General features: G+C 39.1%; 1 protein-coding gene across 2 annotated transcripts in view; it reads left to right on the forward strand.

Moving 5' to 3' along the window:
• The first annotated feature begins 3924 nt into the window (after positions 1–3924).
• The window catches only part of EYA4 (EYA transcriptional coactivator and phosphatase 4), a 257652-nt gene continuing 240354 nt past the window's right edge, over positions 3925–21222 (forward strand). The window contains exons 1-2 of one of the 2 annotated variants that reach the window (XM_053592554.1): positions 3925–4032; positions 4684–4937. The gene's annotated coding sequence lies outside the window, so the exon portion shown is untranslated. Of the gene's footprint in view, positions 4033–4544; positions 4938–21222 lie in introns of those variants that run through there. The other variant, XM_053592555.1, reaches the window with a different exon arrangement.

Here is a 21222-nt window from a genome sequence, read left to right on the forward strand (position 1 = left end):
CATGGAAGATAGAATACAATTGCCTAATATGATATAAAAGGATTTAACTTGAGAAAAAGAATTTGAAGAGAAAATTTAAAAGTAAATACAATTAAATTGTCTTCAGAAATATGTGCATACTCTGTCAGGAAAGAGAATTTTAGCCCAGAGCCCAGCAGAATGACCCAACAGATCCCTTGTAAATCTAATTTCTTCATTTTTACACATTAGTAGAAATCTCTTTAACCTTGATCTCAGAAAGTGTTCTCATTTTTAGTCTTTAAAAAACCAGCAGCATAAGACCAGATTCTTGGGCACTTGTGTCTTATCCTCATTGGTTTGTGTAGTCTGACGTTGGTAAGAGATTAAAGGAGTGTTCAACCTTGTTCACATCCAGGCTGTATTTTAATATTCCATTCTTCTGAAACTCAAATGGGTTTGGTTTAGAATTTACTAAAAAGCAATCGCATGAGTGTATTTTTTAAAAATTGTATAGACTTCTAGCTGGAGTTCAAAGTTACACTAAAAAGGTGCTCAAGTAATTTATTTTGAAATCATTTCGACAAACATCCACATTTTGGTCAATGTAGCATCTTATTCTATTTTTTTCTTTTAGCCTAAAAATCTGTTCTTATGAAAGTGATGGCATGGTTTTTCCTTTAAAGTTACTTTTAAATGAAATTAAAACAAAAATTATGTTTTGGATTATGAGCTCCTGGAGGGCTTTGTTTAATTTGACTTACACAAGCTCCATGCCAAAACACTGCCATATACATCTGAAAAGTAAACAAATCGGAAATGGTAACTGCAGAGACATCCTATCCCAAAGGGATTGGTTAAGGGAACTGCTAATAAGTGAATCTGTATTTCCACGGATTTTAACTAAGAAGTCACATTTTCCCCCTTCTTCTCCCTGCAACAAACACCCTTCCTCGGATTGAGTTGAATACACATAGATATTTTGAGAGCCTGATTCATATCATGGAGGACCAACTAGAGTTTCTGAATTACTTCCAGAATTTGGCAGCAGGTTTTGAACTTCAGAATTCCCCTACATGTCCCTTCTGATTCTTTTGAGTTTTCCCTTTTGTTCTACCTTTCCTCTCTTCAGCATTATCTTACAGGAACTTTGGTTGCAGTACCACACTAGGCCAATAGATGGCGGGTGAGGGGAGATGGGGTAGGGGAAATAGGTAGCTGGGGCAATCTTTCCAGAAAGTAGTTTTCCTTTTTAATTGCGTATTTATGAATTGTTTGCATTTTACCACAAGATAGCAAATAACACAATAAAAATACATTAATTTTAGGAAGGTGCCTCAACTTCAGTCTTCAAGAATATTTTAGGCAAGGACAGCATGACTGAATAAGGGCAGAATTTAAAAAGTAGTATCTAAAGTAACTTGGACTCGATATTTTTGGAAAGAGACTTGTAAATATATTTTTGAGAATCTGAGGGACACATGGAATGCAATTGTTTGAACTGATGTTTCTCAAACTGATGAGTGAGATAATTTTAGGTGGTACAGGAGAAATAGCTTATTTCTACAACATAGGCTCATTTGCAAGATTATCTTTGCATGGCAAGTTAAATTGGTTTTCCATTTGTGGTAGTTATAAAAAGTTTCCTTTATAGAACAAATTTGTTTAATATAAATAGATTATTTAAAGATACATAAGTCAATAACAAGTGATATAGCTATAATTATAAAAGTGGTCTTCAATAGAAATGCTGGAAATAATGCCTCGTTTTAACAAACCATACCTATTTGCTGCTATACTCTTAAAATTCGTTGCTTATGTCTAACTTTTTATTTCAAATGTGGACTGAAAATGTGGCATTTTGCTTCACTCCTAATGGCATGTAATATACATATTTAAGACAACTGTTAGAAAAGAGAAATAAGAATTAAAATAACTGAAACTAATTTATGGCTTTCACATGAAAGCTATAACCCAGTTATAACCCAAGAATAGGGGGAAGGGGGAAAGGGAGGGGAGGGAGGGGGGAGGTGGGTGGAGGTAGGTGATTGGTGGGATACCTGTGGAGCATCTTACCAGGGTATATGTGAAACTTAGTAAATGTAGAATGTAAATGTATTAACACAAGAACTAAGAAAATGCCAGGAAGGCTATGTTAACCAGTGTGATGAAAATGTGTCAAACGGTCTATAAAACCAGTGTATGGTGCCCCATGATCACATTAATGTACACAACTAAGATTTAATAAAAAAAAAATAAAAAAAATAATTAAAATAACTACTAGTCATACAAAGCTGGGATATTTTGATAACTTCTGTAAATGCATTCTTACCTAGATTATAGAAACTATGTGAGAGCTAAGTAACCTCGAAAACAAACTCAGTGTTACTGAAAATAAGATTTATACTGGAGCAAAGACGCATGCTAATAAAACCTGTATTTACATTAACAGTATATGGGCCAAAGTGTGAATTTTAATTTTATCTAAATTATGCATCTCCTCACCTTTATTAATGATAAAAGTAGCACATAATATTTTATACCAAATGAATTTGAAAATGTGTGGCCTTAGGAAGAGAGCACTGTCCTTAGTTCTCATGATATTAGAGAACAGTTTTAGAAACTATAATTCACAAAACATTTAAATTGTGTATTTGGTCTAATGTATACACTGTGTTAAAAATAATTACTATTTTTTCCAATTACAACAATTAATAATAGTCTGACAGTGACTAAAAGTGGACTTTGGGCTTAGATAGGGACTGGTTTGAACCTCAGTTCTGCCGTTTACTAGGCAGCTGCTAAAAATTCTTATTTTTCCCACATGTAAAACGGAGAAAATAAGATCTGCAAAATTAATTAAATCTGCCCATTGATATTTTTCTCTCAAGTGTATATTAACTGGCATTCCTCTTTAGGCCAGAATGTGCTCTAGACCAGGCTCCAAATCTTCTTTGTGCCAAACTCACTGCCAGAAGCCTTTCTACCTTGAGAACCAGAAAAGGAAACATCATGCCTGGCATTGCCTACACTCTCCAAAATAAATCTTCAGGGAAGAACACCCAGGAAAAGCCCTGAGAGCAGCAGTGACTCCCCTTTATCATTTTAAATTTACAACCTCCCCTTTTCTATTGACTCTTAATCTTTGTAGATAATATCTCCCCATGTTAAAAAATAAATCGTAGCTGTAAGTACTCAGTATTGGTTTTGCTCTTGACCTAGACAGTGCTTCTGCCAGTTGCCTAAGACCAAGCTGAAGAAGATGAAATCTTTCTGTGAGCTTCTCTCAGAAGATTATGTAATTGATAATATGTTAAAACCTCTGTGAATGGCAATAATTTCTCCAGGTTAATTTGTAATCTCTCAGGCCTCGTCTAAGGCAATATTGGGGCTGCTTCTTGAATCACAGGCTTTGTTGAGAGACCCCTGGGTTTGACTTTGGGGAAGTTACTTAGGTTTCTTGGAGCTTTGGTTTGCTCATCTTTTATACTGGCTTAACGTTAATAGTAACGACCACCAGAAACTTGTCACAAAAACTAAGTGAGCTCCCTTGCCATAAGTGACCTGTACAAAGATAATAAATTCACAGTAAATTAAAGCACTTGTCAGTGTGAGAACAAAGACAATAGGTTTTAGGAAAAGGTGATTAAATGGATGCGAAATTTATGGATTGTATTTTATGCCACTTCGCTGTGGCTCCTGGTTGTGACATACACCCGTGTGCCTATGGAATATGACATCCTAGGTAACCGCATACTGCATGTGCAGAAGGCTCAGGCGTGAAATGTCATTTCAGCAATGTGCCCCGGGAAGCTCTGACGCTGCCTTGGAAGTCCGCGGTTGCTGCTTGACCTTTGGGCGTCTGGGAGGGATGCCTGTACCTGTGCCCAGCGCTGGAAGCGGCCCAGGCCCTTCCCAGAACGGCCTATCCCCAGTCTGCCGCTCCTTCGCAGCACACATCTCCACGGAAAAGGGTATTTCCTCTGGTCAGAGAAAGCGCCCCTGTCCGGCCTGGGTTGGTTTTTGTTTTACGTTGTGGCAAGGAGGTGAAGTCCCTCTGTGTCCTCCCTTGAGGTAAGTGGAAAGAAGCAGGGGGCCTGCCGTGGCCTACTCTGGGGAAGCGGGGAACGGGAGGATTTCAGGCAACGCCGAGGGCTGCCCCACAGAAGCAGGTGGGGACCGACAGTGGTGGTTCCCTCGCGCAAAGAGGGGAGCGCGGCCACGGGTCCCTCCCCTCCGCCTGGAGTCTGCAGCGGCCAGCTGCTGGCCGGGTGGGGGCGGGGTGGGGGCGGCGCACAGGGCCGGAGATTACCGCGGCGCCACCGGGTACGCTCAGGGCCCGAGGCCCACGGCGCTCCCCACGCGAGACGGCAAACGATGACAATAGGCAGTCTCCCAAGGTTAAATAAAAAGGAGTCCATCTGCCGCGCCCCGCCGTCCCCCCACGTCCCCTGCAACCCAGCCCGAGGTCCCCGGAGGCCTCCTGAGCCCGCAGTAGCGGGCGGCGACGTCCCTCCGCCCCACCTCCGCGCGCAAGTGCGAGGCTGCCCGCCGCGCGGCGCACACTCCGGCCGCTCCCGGCTTCCGCGCAAAACTTCCATCCTGTCCACGTGAAGTTGTCGCTCCTTTAGAGAGGGGGAAAGAGCTTCGGGAACCGCGGCGGAGGGACAACTGCGGCGGCCGGGCGCGATCTCTTTCTCTTTTCTTCTTCTTTTCTCTTGTCAGCGCAGAGTTTTGGCTGCTCTCCTTTCCTTCTCCCCCACGCAGCCGGCTTCTCCTCCGGTCCCGTTTCTCCCCCACTTGTGTAGGCTATTTGTTGCGGGGGGCGGTGGCCGAAGGGGATGTCCTGTTTTCACCAGAGGCACAGCACCAAGGGGAAACTTCGACACTGGAAGGAACGAGAATAAATACCTAAATACGGACGCGCAGATCCTGCTGGGACAATCTTCCGGATCCCGAGGCTGTCCGGGCTACGGGAGGTGAGTGCCCCCTTCTTCCACCCCAGCCTTAGAGCTCGTGGGGGCCCATATTTGGGGAGCCCTCGAAGTCTTCCCAAGAAAGTGTACTAGGCTCAGCCGGCGGCGCCGAGCGTGTGGGGATCAAGGACGCGCAGTGGGACAGCGAGTGGGCGGCGGAGTCGGGAGAGAGGGACTCTCCGAGGGCTGGGGACACTCAGCAGCAGTGCGATCTGCCCGGGACGATGCCCCAGCGGCTAAAGGGTCTGGGTCTGAGCCGGCTTGTCCCCCGCGGGGCTGGCGCGGAGCCTGTGCGTAATGGGGTTCACTGTGCGGCCCCTACCTGCACCCCGCCCCCGCCTCTCAGAGGCGCGCTCTCACCGGGGTCTCCCTTGCATCCTTTCTGAGACATTTCTTTACTTTGCGATGATCCTCTAGAAGGCCCAGGAGCAAGGATGCTGACCCCGGGTCCCCTGGAGGGCCCCAGGCGCCTGGGCTCTCCGGATGCCGGGTGCGCGTGTACGTTAACGGCTTGTGCTCTAACCGCCAGGCACTGACCCGGCTTTCTAACTGCGACGATCCCACTTTAATCATTTTTATGTGGCGTGGACTGTCTCTTGCAGTTTGCCAGGGTCGGTGAAATTAGGGGCGCCTTGTCAGAGCAGCCGCATTCATTGGCTCGGGTGAGGCGCGGGTGTCATGGAGGGATTGTAACTTCTCCAAACCCAGGGACCTGGCTGGGGAGAGCTAGTTTTTTCTCATTTCCAAGCCTGCCGGGTCCTTTTTAGCGTGGTTAAGCGGGACTTGGAAGTAGACCGTGTGTTGGCTTGTTTTATTCTGCGCCACAAGGCAACCCGAACTTTGGTTTAGTAGTACTTTCAAGATTGTTCTTTCTTTGTCTGCAAGATTTGCAACAGCTCGGTGCGTTTAGAGAATTTGCGGAGCGAGCGCGGTTTAGTTTTCGTCCTCGCTTCCACAGTTGGGACCGCAGTGTCGCCCTTCACCGCCACTTCTTTCCCTTTCCCTGGAAGACTAATGAGGTTTGCGCTTTGAGGGGTGGGGTGGGTGGGGGGCGTGTGAGGAGGGTGGCGTTTGAAGACTGTCCGCCCTCACTTAGTCCTCTGCGCCTCTCCCGGCCACACCGAGCGGGCTGACAGTCATTCATGAATCTTAACCTGGGGAGGGCAGAGGAAGGTGCAGGTCCCTGTGCCCTTTCTGCCGCGGTGCGGAATAGCGCCCGGGCGTGTGTTTGGTGACTGAGCGGTTCCACGTGGAGCACCTTGGTGTGCGTGTACTTGATCTGCGAGGAGGTAACAGGAGTCTGGTGTTCAAACCCAGTGGGCTGTGGGCCATTAATTTGCTTTCCTGGCTGTCATTACAGACACTTCCAAAATCTGATACCTAAGAGAACCCCCAGGTTAGGTTTCACATTAAGAGCTCATACTTAACAGTTTTCTTTCTCCCTTGCCCCCTTTGGCTTGGCACCCTGGGATCAACGTAATTGTTGTGCGAAATATATCTTCTCGAATATGGCATTTTGCTTTGTGAACCCTCAGGCGTCGGTCAGTTTCAGGGCGGGCTCCTGCGGGATTTAGGTGGGAGCCTCAGGACAGTTTAACAAACGCCAGCGCCCCATCAACAGCTTCTGAAGTTTCACTTACACGTAGGTGACTGACAGCGCAGAAAGTTGACGGTGTTTTGTTGTTGTTGTTGTTGTTTGTTGGCTTGTTTTTTGTTTTAAAAACCTCCTCATTTCAAGAAATGTATTTGATAACCTTTCCGGAGTAGAGCTTGGTTTCAAGCAGAAACGTTGTCTCTTTTTTTGTTATTTAGAATATTTTTTGGCAAGCTTATACCCGAAGATCCAAAATCTAGGAAAGGGGGCGGAGAGAGAATCCTAAAACAAAATATTTGATATGTGGTATAGTGTTGTTTTAGGAGATTGGATTCAGAGACGTGTGTGTGTGTTTTTAAAACTACCATTATCCCAAGAAGGAGAAGTCCCAACAAAAGACAAACTTTGGTGTGAGCTAGACTGCCAGAATCTGATTTTTTACGGCAACAACACTGGATACAAATATAACTACACCCACGTTTATTGTTATTATAAACCATAAAAATAGTTTGTTCCACCTGATTAGAAGTTGTAAGTCATTCAAAGTTAAACCAATTTTTAGAAATGACTGTACAAGAAAGTTAGAGCCTTTGGCTGTCATATGGCTTTGAAAGCAATGTGATTAGGTTAGCTGCAAACTGTTCCTTTCTTTGATAATTGGGGCTATGTCCTTGTCTTTCACAGGAACTGAAGGTCTAAAGTCGATGTGGTTTTCCTGTGTAAATTGCCTGAAAATAAGATGCGTCACCATTTTAAAGCCGTTGTGATTAGAAGTTGTTTCACAATTATAACTAAGATAAAGATATTTATTCGATTATTCTGTTTTATTTATGTTATTGAATATTAGAAATTTAACTTCTCCTTTCCAAAATGAGAAGTCTGATGTGTATTATAGTCACACCTAACATTACTTTTAACTAATATATTCAAGTTAAAAATCTTAAGAAACCTTAACATTTGTATAAAAAGAAATTGGTTTAAGAGCAGTCATGAAAGAACATAGATTCTGAATTCTAGACGATTTCTAGAAGCTGGAGGAAAAATTTGTCTTTGCAGAGAAGTTTCTTCTAAGGAAAGTCTTGAAGATGAGTGCTTGTCATTTTTCTATGCATTTATTTTTTCTTTTAAAAAACTTTCTTGAGTTAAAAAATGTAAAACAAGTTTTCCATTTCTGAGGGTTTCCTTTTTATTTATATTGTGCTTCGGAGTGTAAATAAATTTTACATCTCCACGGGAAATAGAGTGTCCAGTTTCATGTTTTCAATCTCTGTTGCAAGTTCTAAATGACTGATGTCGTGTCTAAAAATATATTTATGTGGCTTGATATCTCATTTTTAATTTTATGCAGTGGAATTAGATTATCTAGAGTTTTTAGAAAGGTAGCATGGTAGAAAAACTATGACTATTGTTATAAAAAGTTAGGATGTTGGAAAGTTTACCTTCTAATTTTCAAATAATAAAATTAAACTTATCTCACCCAAAGAAACCTCACACTTTTTATACAGAATTTGAGAAGAGGGGAGATAATCCCTTTCAAGACTCAGTGAAGTGTTAAGTAATTTAAGAATGTAAGTATTTATTATGTTTTTTCATTATCATTTTTCTCCTATTAGGTAAATGCGAGAACACTGGACATTCAGTAAAAACAGGCCCCTCTTTATAAGGAGTTTATTCACCATAGTTCTGTATTGCAGCTGCTGATCATATTTCATGGAGCTGTTAAAGCACTTAAAACCTAAAATTAGGTACTGTCTGGTCGTAAATATTTCAGATCACTGATTTAAGAAATAAATAGAAAAGCATACTATCAAAAGGAGGAGATGATTTGAATCCTTTCATCGAAGAGCTAAACAAACCTCTGTCAAAACACTTATTTTTTTTAGAATTATAATTATGACAGTTTCTTTTTCAAATGGATATTATTCTTACATATGCTAAACTCTTTTAATGTGTCTCTCTGCGGAGTATCTTAAACTAATTGTACTCAGAAATACAATTGGGGATTTTATTACAATGGTTACTAGGTGAAAGAAATGAACACCCGGAAGAATGGGGTGGCATTGCAGTGTACCTGCTTCTATCATGAATTTTTCCCAGTGAGCTAGGAAATGACATGCTCTTTCAGGCATTTGCCTTTGAGGTGGCTGAGATGCAGTAGTGCATTTAATTGCATTATGCTGCGCAGTATTGCATTTTGCAGTTAGATGTGTTTTAATGAGGGGGATGCTGCATATTCATTGAATTGTACTTGGAGCCAAACTTGGCGTCATTTAGTTTGCATTTGAGTGGAAGAAAATAAACAAGAGTCATGTATTAAGAAGCAGTACAAGGAACTTTGATTGCTTTTAAGAGGTTTGAAGATTTTGTAAACATTACTGTCGCTTAATATTGCTGGGGCAGATAGGTGGGATTACACCTGTGGTGCATCTTACAAGGGTACGTGTGAAACTTAGTAAATGTAGAATATAATTGTCTTAACACAATAACTAAGAAAATGCCAGGAAGGCTATGTTAACCAGTGTGATGAAAATGTGTCAAACTGTTTATAAAACCAGTGTATGGTGCCCCATGATCGCATTAATGTACACAGCTATGATTTCATATTAATAAAAAAAATTAAAAAAAATATTCCTGGTGGCGGTGCACATTAGCGTATGCCTTGGTGATATACCATTTTACTCTTGACGTTTGTGATTCCTCTTACTGTTCCCCATCCATGTTTTTACCAGTAGAGATCTATTGAAAATGAACACCACTATTATTCCCCTAACCCCTTCCACTCCTCCAGGAAAGAGATGAAACTGATTAATTTAAAAATAGAAACCATTTTGTGTTATCAAAACCACATTTATGTGGTGGTTTAAGATTGTTCAGAAAGTGCACCTCTAAGTGTCACTGTAACCTTTTCTGTCATTGAAAGGTGCTAATTGATCTTAGGGCACTGACATAATAGTATAGTTTGATATTTGAAACCTTTTAGCATTGGTCTGGCCCTTTTCTTACCCTGAGATTTCAGTGCATCGCTGATTAAGAAAGACACCACACTAAAATATCAGAAATTATCACTTTTTACTTTTCAAATGACATGTTGATTTTTTAAAGCTTTTATTTATATACTGTAAGTAAATTTATTTTAATGTACTTTTGAACCATGGTAGAGGGACTTATCTGTATTATCATATTAGGACTTTTAAAATATTTTTTCAAAGGTAGTTTTTTTAGGTTGAAATTTTTAAGTGAAATCTGATTGCTCTGATCACATTTTTCAATGTGAAGTTGGATTAAATCAATATAGAATGGATGTCTTGAAATTTCATATCTAAGGGTATATTTTCTTAAGTATCTTTACATCTTTTTAAATACAAATTGTCAGTTAAGTCTTTGAATAGCTGCAGTTTTGCTGTTTAAATCATCATCGTTATGATTGATTGTATTACCAACAACATCATAGCTAACATTTACTGAGGATTTATTTTATGTAAAATACCGTTTTAAGTATTTAGGTGGATTTGCTAATTTTAATCTTCTGAACTATGCCATAAAGTAGGTACTTTTATTACACCAATTTTACAGGTGAGGATGCTGAGATGCCCAGTCATTAAGAGGGTGGAGCCAGAATCCTGACTTCCCTAGTTCCCTTATCCTTAAACACTGTGTTAGACAGCTGCTCCAACCAGTCACATGCGAGGCCTTTTTAGGTAGTGCCTAAACATTTTATTTTTATGCTATTAGTTACATAGGATAATTTGATATTAGAAAAAGAGGTTCAATCTCATGTTAAACTTGTCATTTTCATGAATAATATTATTTAAGACAAGACTAAAAAAAAGTGTTGATGTAAAAACAACTTTTTTTGAATTGCCTAAGGAAACATAAGTAAGGGTGAACAAGTGCTTGGCTCAAATAGCCAAAATCATGAAGGCTGGGTAGCAAATGACTCAATGTAGAGAAAAGCTGTTACTTTGTAAGGCTTTCTAATTATCAAGAACTTACAGCCAGATCTTTTTAATATGTAACTTACATGAAGAATTTTGTTTTGCTTTTCAAACCTTATCTGTTGGTTAGATATCATCAATTTATAGTGCTTTGTTTTTGTTGTTTTAAGCCTGACTGCTGGTTATGAATCCCAAATCTATACACATTTCATTGTTGAACCAACTAATGAGGAATGAAAAGTGCACAGTAGATTCTGGAGGCAGGTTTTAATTACAATGAGCCCACCCATATTTTGGAAATACTTTCAATTTATGTGGTTATCATACTTTGCATTTTTAAGGTTTTCTCTAGGTGAACACTCTTGTTTTGCTGTTAGTAACCTATTTTAAAATTTGTGAGTACTTCCACTAAAACAGTGGTTTTCATTTGTATTTATTTATGGATTCAGCCACAGACCCCTTTAAAATGAAAGCTGACAATATGCCCAGTAGAGAAATGTGCCACAGCTCTGGGTGAAGCTGGACGTGGGTGGCCTGAGAATGACTCACAAACACTGCCCTCTCCCTATTACTGTAGCAGTCTCTGGAACTTTCTGTAAGCATTTTGCAGTATATGGAAATTATTGCAAAAAAGCACCAGTCTTCCATTACCTGCTCTAGTATGTAAGTTTGTCATCATTAAAAAACAAACTCTGAATTGCCATAAACTACCTCCCAGTATGATACATCAGCCAAAGGGTGTCTGATTACCCTGGACTGATTGAATATTCTTATTAGCTGGTCTTTAACTTTTCTTCAGTTTAACTCTGAGAAAATTGAAACTGGTCAAAATGTTCCCCGTATATAGTTACAAGTCTGAATGAGGCACGTAGAACTTGTACCCGCACACATTTTCTTTTTTCAAGCATCTTTTCTGCTTTAAAGACTTGGAGAAGAAACATCAGTGCTGGCCTAACAAGACATGGTTTAAGATTTTCATGTAAATTATAGCTACTGTTTCTCTTACTCTTTTCCACTTTCTTTTTAAAACCAAAGGGACATTTCTTGTGAAAGGCTACAATCAAATCATAAAAATTTACATTCATTTGCCATTAAGTTTAATTCTACTTACCAAAATCAACTGCACTAAGTTGGAAATACTATCCTTAATCAAGTAGGTACCACATACCAGGAGGGCTTATTCTCCACAAGATCATATACACAATTCACAGACTTCTGCATATACCCAGCGGAGTGATCTATTCATTACATTTAACTCTTGACTTTGAACTCCCTAAAATTAAAGGATTTGAAAAGACCTGAATGTTCTGATTGAGAGATTGAATATTTCTAATTTAATGTGTCCAGTTTATTGAAAGTGGTAATGACTGTGGGACACAATGGATCGCTCCATTAGCTAATTCTTTTCTCTTAAATGTTTATATTTGAATGCAAATGTATATCCATGTATGGTTCTGACAAGTAATTCTAGCCAAATTTACTTGCTTAGTGAGTGAGTCACCTTTGTATTTCCTTTTGCAGGTTTTTCAGTAAACTGTGCTGCTTCTAGTAGGTAGTGTAAGAATGCAAAACTCAGTAGATCTGTGGGGAGCAGCAATTCTAATGAAATTTTTTACATAAACTTTAGGTGATAAACAATGCTACTGCTTTATTTTCTCTTTGTTGAGCCATGAAGAATTTAATTTAGATCTGTTTTATCTCCTTAAAACTCCTTGTTGTCTTTAGTTTTAAAAGGCTTCATCCCTGAAAATACCTAGCAAGGTTCTGGGTTCTTGTTAAGTATGTGTTAAATGCTTTTTCCCTTATCAGTGTTGCTGAAGATCTGCAAAAATTAGAGTGGGGTGAATGGACTGTTTTCTACTATAATTTTGAATACTTTGAAGCTTTTAGTATGTTGTTATAGTTTTATATGTCATTCTTCAGGAATAGTTAGAATAGTGAGTTATTCATTGTAACCGAGGTCACATGTTTAATCCTCAGGTCGTCCAATTAGCTTTAGGCGGACAGTTGTTGCACACACACTTTGTCGTAATATTGTCTTTGTCATAATAAGAGTTGTGATACCTTGGGCGGCACCTGTGGCTCAAGGAGTAGGGCGCCGGTCCCATATGCCGGAGGTGGCGGGTTCAAACCCAGCCCCGGCCAAAAACCAAAAAAAAAAAAGAGTTGTGATACCTTGATGCCTCTTATGGCAGTCCATTTGGGACTGGGCTGCACTGTCTCATCCCTAAGAGATTCAACCATGTTTGTTTATAAGTTTTATGAGGACTCATTTGGACTTTTAATTCATTTAAAAATTCTCTGTTGCCTATAGGGCAAATTCCAAAGTTCTCCTCAGGACCTGCAGGTCCCTTCAAGCTGAGAACTTTGCACAGGTCTCAATTCTCTTCTCTCATTCGCTGCTCACAAGAAATCTCTTCTCTAGCCATATGGAAAAGTGCAGTTCTCCTGTACACATGGGTGGTTTCCACTTCCTTTCTTTGTGCAAAGGATTCTTTCTGTTTGGAAGACATTTCTCCTCTCTCCCCGAAGCTTCCTTTTTTCTTCTTTTTCAAGACTTGAGATGCAGAATGTTACCTCCTTTAGTCAGTGTTTCTGACGTCCAGAGGCTGAGAGGGACGTTCTTCCTTTCTCTTCATTCCCCAGGCACCCAGTTTCTTTCTGCCTTTAGCAGAGCCCTGGCCACATTGAAATGTTAATAGGCTACTTTCGTCTAAATCATACTCAAAAGTGAAAATTTACTGGAAGGATTAGCTATATTTGTCATTTCTTTATCTCCAGTGCACTGTGCACTGCTTGACAAATAGTAAGTACGAGGTCACTAAATCCCCACCGAGTGAATGAATGAAGGGACGCGGGGCCCAAGAGCAGCACTTGACTTCCCTGCCTTGAGATTTGGGAAGAGCAACAATGGGGAGAGCGGTGACGGTGACCGAGACCCTCAAAACCAGAACAAACTCAGGGAATTTTGGCATTGGCCTAGTAGAATTACAATTCTGAATTCCTGGGCCTTGTTTATATGTATGTGTGTGTGGATGTAGGAATGTGTTTATTTCCCACCATTGGAAAGTCAGTAATCTAGTGAATAAGCCAAGGATCCTGAAACTCCCTGGAGGTATGGGAATTTCTTAGCGCTTGAAATCAGAGGGACTCAATGGTTTCTCTAGCATAGTGGTTAAATATAAAGAATGTGGAGCCAGGCAGCTTGGGTTCAGACCCTAGCTCTGACACTAAAGATCCTAGAAAATCAAACACGTTACTTCAACTAATTTTGCTTTAGTTTTCTGATGTGTATTCCTCATGGGGTTCTGATGAAAATTCAATGACAAAATATGTGTAAATCATTCAATACGAGTATTAGTTATTATGGTTAGGATTGGGTACTATTCATTAGATTATCCAAAATGTTCCAGAGGTTTGGTTAGAGCTGAAAGTCTTCTGGGGGGGGGGGCAGAAATTGGAGACTACAAGTTGAGTTCTCAATGGTCTAAGTACAAATCTGTTACTCTGAGTCATCTTGGCAAATCCAAGGCCGTATTCAGAGCCCTGAAAGAAGACATTATAGATGTTCAAAAGTCAGCTTTGGTCATTTACAATATGTAGTATTTCTTTTATCAAGTATTTGTACATTCTGGAATCTAAATTTTATAGAGCTTTAATCTTTGTGGTTCCTTAACTACCTCGAGCAATCATAAGCACATTCTATAAGAGTAGTCTTACGTTAGAGCCAATATTTGTTTCCTCGGTTGCTTTTTTTCAGCCTGAAGGTACTAGTTATGAGAATTTGTATAATTTTCAGTTGTCACTGGGTTTGATGAACTTAGTGTAAACTTGTAAAAAGATGACTTTAAATATTGCTCTGATTCTAACCTTTGTGAAGACAATAGGAGGTTTTTAGCACCTCTATTTCTAGAACTTATTACTTAGTCCCTGGATTCACATGTAAGGGCTGTTTGTCAGGATGGGGCTGACAGAGGAAAATTAAAACATTTATTTGTTAAGGTTTGGTTTCTAGTGCTTTCTCAGAACTGCCACCAGTGCATCTATATAAAAAATATAATATTGATGTCATACCTGAACCTTTCGATTTATTTAGACAGGGCTTTTCAAGCTCTGGTTATTGACAAGTTGGGCTGGATAATTTACTCAGGGGTGCTGTGCATTGTAGGTGCTTAATAGCATCCCTGGCCTCTGCCCACGTGATACCAGTAGGCCTCTCCTGCCTGAGTAATGATGGCGTCTCCAGAGACCTTGTCAGGTGTTCTTTGAAAACAAATTGCCCCCAGCTGAGAACCCATAATCTAAGCAGGTCTTACTGTAGCTTCCTGTAGTCAAAAGATTCCCAGGGCTCTTCATAAGAGGATTGTTCTATTTGCAGTGAGGTGTGGAGAATGCTAATACTTTCCTACCAAGTTTAAACACGAAGTCAAACAATGCTCATTAGTCTGTGTTGATAGATCAACTCTACACCGAGGGGATTTACAGATCGGTTTAACACAGACTGGCCATCTTCAACATCCTTTCCTCTTTTGGAAGTAGCATATGAGTGAGGGGAAGAGAATACCTGGGAGAGTATGTAGGAAGTAAATATTTATTTGAATCACCTGTATGTCTAGTCTTCCTGTTACTTGTTAGTAGATACCTTTGACTTATATTTTAAGAAGGACAATTGCCTTTTCATTTTTGTGGACAAATACTGAGTCGTAAGAAACTTCTACTTTGTTTAGACGTAGTGTCAGAAAGGGTTAAGTTACCGATAGTCAAAACTGCTGTAGATTAAGATACTTAATGAATGAAATAATTTGTTGACTGTAATGAGAAATTTTCAAATGAATTATGTCTTAGCTTTGAGCCGGTTCTCTAAGTTGAGGATGTTGATTTTAATAATATGTGTACCAACCAAGGAAAGTAAAAGCGAAAATACTACATGTAAAAACATTCTTTGGATGAATTATCAAATCCAGATTTTATGTTTTGATTCTATAGGCTTAATGCTGATAGATATACTTTATCTATGAATTGATAAGCAGTTGACTTTCAGTAAATGTGACCAAAGTCTGAGCACTGCCTCTGCCTGGTCTAGGTTTATATGATAGTTGTTTCAGAAATTACTTGAAAAGAACCAAAATGAAAACATATATAATGTAAACATAGAGAGAGGATAACTTTGCCCACGTAAGTTTTGGGTTGAATGTGAAAATTATTTTGAAATATGAAACATCATATTATAAATGTAAGACTAGAGTAATATTCTTATGAGTTATAAACAATAGATAATTTTATCTTAGTAGTAGCTACAAAGTTACTTGAAATTCCACATATAGGTACCAGTTTAGTACACTTTTAATGTAAGGCAGATAATTATGTTGTCTGGAAGCAGTCAGACTGGCCTAGGGATTTAATAGTATTCACTAATTGATGCTCACGTAGGTAGGCAGAGTACTTGAAAACACACACACGCACACACACACTCACACACACGCTCGCGCACACACACACACATACTCTCCTCTCTTTCTCTCTTACTTTCCCTCACTCTCTCTCACTTCCCTTGATTTATGCTTTAATTTTGAAATGTATCTTTGGGGGCAAAATGACTGCAAAACAGCATATTGTATGCGACCAAAATATTTTTCTGTTTTCTAAGGGGAGAGGAACTCTGCTACTTGCTTGTTGAAGTGGGTGCTGGGCAACCCAGTGACAGGTGGGCCATTCCAGAGGAGTTGAGGGAGGTGGGATTTAAGGCTGCGGCTTAAATCATGAGTTTTCAGGCAGTAGGGGGAGAGTTTTGCTCTGTGCGTTGACAGGAAGTCCAAAGAAGGCAAACAGTAAACCTCAGGTGCATCCAGGAATTTGAACAGGAAGCCTGGTAGCCCTTTAGATACTGGAGATCAGCCAAAAAAGCAGTTTTGCTTTTCCAAATGAGCACTTCCTGGGTTCATAAATCAGGGAACCCCCTGAGTGTGTTCAGGTCACATACCTACTTTCTCAGGTTGATTTTTTGTACAGTGTGTCCTAACGTGGTGAGACTTACTTATTTTTATGAATGTTTTATTTCTTATAATGCGACCAGGGGCTTCCTTTTCTTTCCTTGGGATACTCCCATCACCCCCATCCTCCACTGCCCCAGCTCCCTTAACCTACTTGCCTCGCACTGTCTCGCTGCCTACCTGGACAAAAAAAAATCTACTCATCTTTCAAGAGTTAGCTCAAATGTCACCTCCTCTGGGAAGCCTTCCCCAGGGCTCAGGCAGAATTAATTCTTTTTGCACTGTAATACCATAGCACTTTAGTTGGGCTATTAATATAACAGCACATTGTGTTGGGCTAATTATGGGTCAGCCTCTCTTCTACAGAGATTCTGAACTCACTGAGGGGAGAGATCATATCTTTTCCCTTCTGTAACCTCAACGCTTTGGCATATTGATAGAAATTAAGTAACTGTGTGCGCTACTCAATGCATGTTTTCAGAGGGCATAGATCTAACACCAGACATCTACAAAAGAACAGTCCTGTTTACTCTTTGGAAAACTAATTCGATTTTGCTTATGGTCATGGAAGGCAGTTTATAGGTTATTTTCTATTCTAACTTATTTAACGCTTCATTTTACCAAAGTATGAACTGGTTTTCTAGTGGAGGAAAAGATATGTCCAGCATAACCAATATTTTCAATAAAATGAAATTAGAAACAACAGATTGCTAGTTGAGGTTTATGGTCTTCATACACCCAATTTTCTCCAGAAACAAACTTGGCGACTTTGGTTGCTTTCTGCTGAGATCAATTTCTTGTTGTTTGGAAGAATTTTTAACCCTTAGAATTATGGATTTCATCTGAGAGCAAGCAGGTTCTGTGTTTTGTGTCACTGTTCCAGAATGTAGGGACCCAAAATTCCAAATGTAGCTGTTGAAAGTATATGTGGCCTTTCGGTGAAAGAAATTGCATCCTTTTTTTTCAGGCCCAATCGAGGGAGGAAAAATTTTTGTTTAGTTTCTAGTGGTTTGTTTTTAGACATTTTCCACACAAAGATGAGCAAGACCCTTCAGAACCACTAACTTGCTTATGTAGGGGGAAGAAAAAATCCTTTCCATGTCCAAAAAATAACATTAAATTAGGGTCATTGTTTCCAATAGTTTCACAATTTGTGGTTTTATTTCCTCGTACGAGTCATTTTTAAATGTGGTATAGTACGTGATTGCTCTGTATCATGAGGAAGCATATTTGCTCTATGTTTTAACGAGTCACTTTATTTATCAGAGAATCAGATCAGAAGAGTCCAGCCCTTTCATTTTGCAGTTGAGATACCGCCTTAGGTGACACGAAGTCATTTAAAACAAAGTGAAAACCAGAATCTCACACTACATGGAGACACTTCAGTGCTTCTATCCCTACGCTCGTTGCCTGGAACCAGACGACCTTTGTGCATATCCAGGCTCTGGCCCTCTTCAGCTGTGTGACCTTGGGCAGGTGTTTTCCCGAGCAGCTATAAGCCATAGTTCTAAGTTGTGTAAGTGGGGAATAATGTTAGTACCTGCTTCATGGAGTTGCTGTGAGGAGTAACTGAAGTCATGCAGGAAAGACATTTGTTTCAGTGCCTGGCCCACTGTGAAAACCTCAGCATGTATTTGAAATTGATTTCTTTTGAATAAACTGCTGAGGTCATATTTGATATTTTTTTAAAAAAAGGGAAATTCATGTTTCTAAAACAAGAGCTTTTTGATTTTTTAATCAGTCATTAAAAAAAAAATACTAGTAATTCACACATGGTGTAAGGTATTAAAACAGACATGATAGGGGTTACCTTTGAGGGCAGGATCAGCAGGAAGGAGGGGTGGGAATTCTGGAATGCTGATAATCATGCCCTTGGCCTTGGTTTGGTTGCCAGTGACATGGGGTGAAGGGTGTGTATTCAATAAATATTCATTAGCCATCAACTTTTGATTTGTACATTGTACTTTATTAAGAAGTTAAAAAAGACAGATACATTTAAAGTAAAAAGTAGATTTCACCACTTTCTTCATCTCCTCCAAAAATCAGGGTAGATTGTACACTGGTATGCTTCCTTTCAGACTTTTCTATGCATTTTTAAATGTAGGAACTTTATGAGAATGTAATTTACTTTTATTTTATTATTTTTAATTCCAAATAGGATCACTTGATTTTCTTAAAACTTGCAGTGATGACTTTTATATATCTTTCTGAATATTTGCCAAAACTCCTGTGCACAAAATTCTAGATGTATAATGAACAGGTGAATGGGTCTGTGCTTTTTGCATAGATGGTGCCAGAATACTTTTCAAAAAGATTATAACATTTTGTATCTTTATGGTAGTGTTTGCATCTTTCTCACAAAAGCCAAATGCGAAGATTTTTGGCTAATTTAACCTTGCAATTATTTGCACTCTGGGTAAGAAATATGTTTATACTAGTAAATACCTTGAGACTCATACACTCATTGGAATACTCCACTGATTAGGACAAATAATTGTATTAACCTTACATATAAAAAAACTATATGGCATAGAAATAGTACAGATATATAGTTATTCACCTAAGAATTATTACTACTCTGTTAATCAAGATGAATATTATATGTATTTAGAGTTCTTGAAGAAAAAATTTAATTAGTGTATATCATAGTCACTACCTTTTTTTTCACTTAGCACTATAAAATATTTATGAGAACTATTAGAAGAAGTGATTCTAGCTCTTGCGATTGATGAGAACTTAGGAGGAATTTTGTGTTATTATTCTAGTAAGAGTCTCCTGTGTGCCAGGCACAGTTCTAAGTACCTTACATTCCTATGGCTTTTAAACATAAAGATAAAATGTATAGACATTGTGTTAATAAATGACATTACTTCATTCTGAATGTGTTGATAAATAGTATACATATCAAAATATCAGCTGTGTCATATCAATATCAGTTACTAAATTATAAATTTGTAAAACAGTATAATCTTTTAAAAATGAAAATAAAAGTTAATGCATCCCAATGTAGAAAATTGCTAAAGTCCTAGCTAAAGTAATATGATCAAGTTTAAAATGAAGTGTATTAATCAGTTGGCTTTATTGTTAGATTCTGATGTGTAGAAAATTCTGCATCCAGAATATTCAGTTCCCAGAGTTTCTGGTTTTGATTTTGGTGTTATCCAGTGCCTTTAAAGAATAGTCCAACTCAGAATAGCTAACATGTTCCTCTGGCATTGGATAAATATGGCTATCAGTTTTTGTGAGGATTTTTTTCCTGCAGAATTTCCTGTTATTCTAAGGGATTCAATAGGACTTATGCACATAAAACTGAAAATTATATTACTATGGGGAAACTGCTTTGTGCCTTTGAGAAGGAACTCTCTTGCTAACTTAAGTACTGTATGTGTGTAGAATAGCTAACATTTTCCTCCCAAGAAATTTCATGTATGCAGTTAAAACACTCTTAAATTGATTAAGGATTTGTTATATATTTCCAGAAGCACTCAAGAGTACTTTTATGGTTATAAGAGTAGAGTGCATTAGAATGCCAGAAACCAATGAATACGCTAGAGGCCTTCAAAACCCTGCCCAACATTCCTGACATTACCATATAAACATTGGGGTAGCCTGGAAAAACACAACAACTCTCCATCCCCCAGCGTAGGTGAGACTGATGATGATAACTCTTCAACTGGCTTGAATATTAATTTGGTACCTTTTTCCTGTCAAAACTAATTTTTATTACTTAGCAAATGGAATGGGGAGGTAATAAATATGATGAATATTTATTTCTCAAGTAAAGTATTATTTTACATCGGATTTGACCAGTTACCTTAATGTATACTTTTTGGAAAGTGTATTACACAAACTACCACAGTATTTTGCCTATTAATCAGGGAAGCTAAAATGCGTTTTATAAATATTGAATCAAAACTCTCACTGCTGTGAGGGACTTAAATTTCAAGCAATATACTCCTTTTATAGGGTGAGAAACTGAAGTAGGGAGAAATTACAAGGTTTTCACAAAGCTATGCATTGAGTCATGGCAGACGTAGAAATCTACAATTCTGTTTGCCTGACTCAGTCTGCAACTTCATGACACTAAAGTTATCCATTTCCTGCATGGGGCTTAGGACTATTTCCTTATTTGCCTAGGCATTCATTCATTCATACATTTTAAAAGAATCATATTTTTGCAAGGTACAGTCTTGATTTGTAGACTAGGATATTTTGAATGTATAGATCTGAGATATTTTCTTTAAAGACACTTTCGCCCCCCCACCACAATCATGAAAAATAAATTAAGGCATTAAAAAACCAAGTTGGATTGTCTAGGTGTGGGCCATAGCAGTGTCTGTGGGCAGCCCAGGAAGTGGAACAAGAACCTTGCTGAAGCTCCTGATAGGCCTGGAGCACAGAGTGGGGCTGGGGAAAAGCCACAGCACTCTTGGAGAGGACCAGAGGTACCAGTGTCTACATCCCTACACTTGGGTCTCTTTACATTTGGCTTAATCAAGAGGGGACAAATTATTCCGTTTCTCACTCTGTCATCCTCTTGGGTTTCAGTTCTCACATTTTCAATTCTTATGTATTGTGATCTTTTTCTTACTAGTTGAACCAGTATTTTTCCAAGCTTTCTTCGCCCTCGTCATTTCTTTCCCCAAACTTGAAGGATCATATGTAAAGCAAATATTTAATTGTACTTCTGATGAGGTTGAACAGCCAGGGCTGCAGGTAACTTCACATGAGAAAAGTATCTAGCAGCTTCCCTCGGCTCGGCACCCTGT

This window comes from Nycticebus coucang, chromosome 5 (genome assembly GCF_027406575.1).
Source record: "Nycticebus coucang isolate mNycCou1 chromosome 5, mNycCou1.pri, whole genome shotgun sequence".
Taxonomy (NCBI): Eukaryota; Metazoa; Chordata; class Mammalia; order Primates; family Lorisidae; genus Nycticebus; species Nycticebus coucang.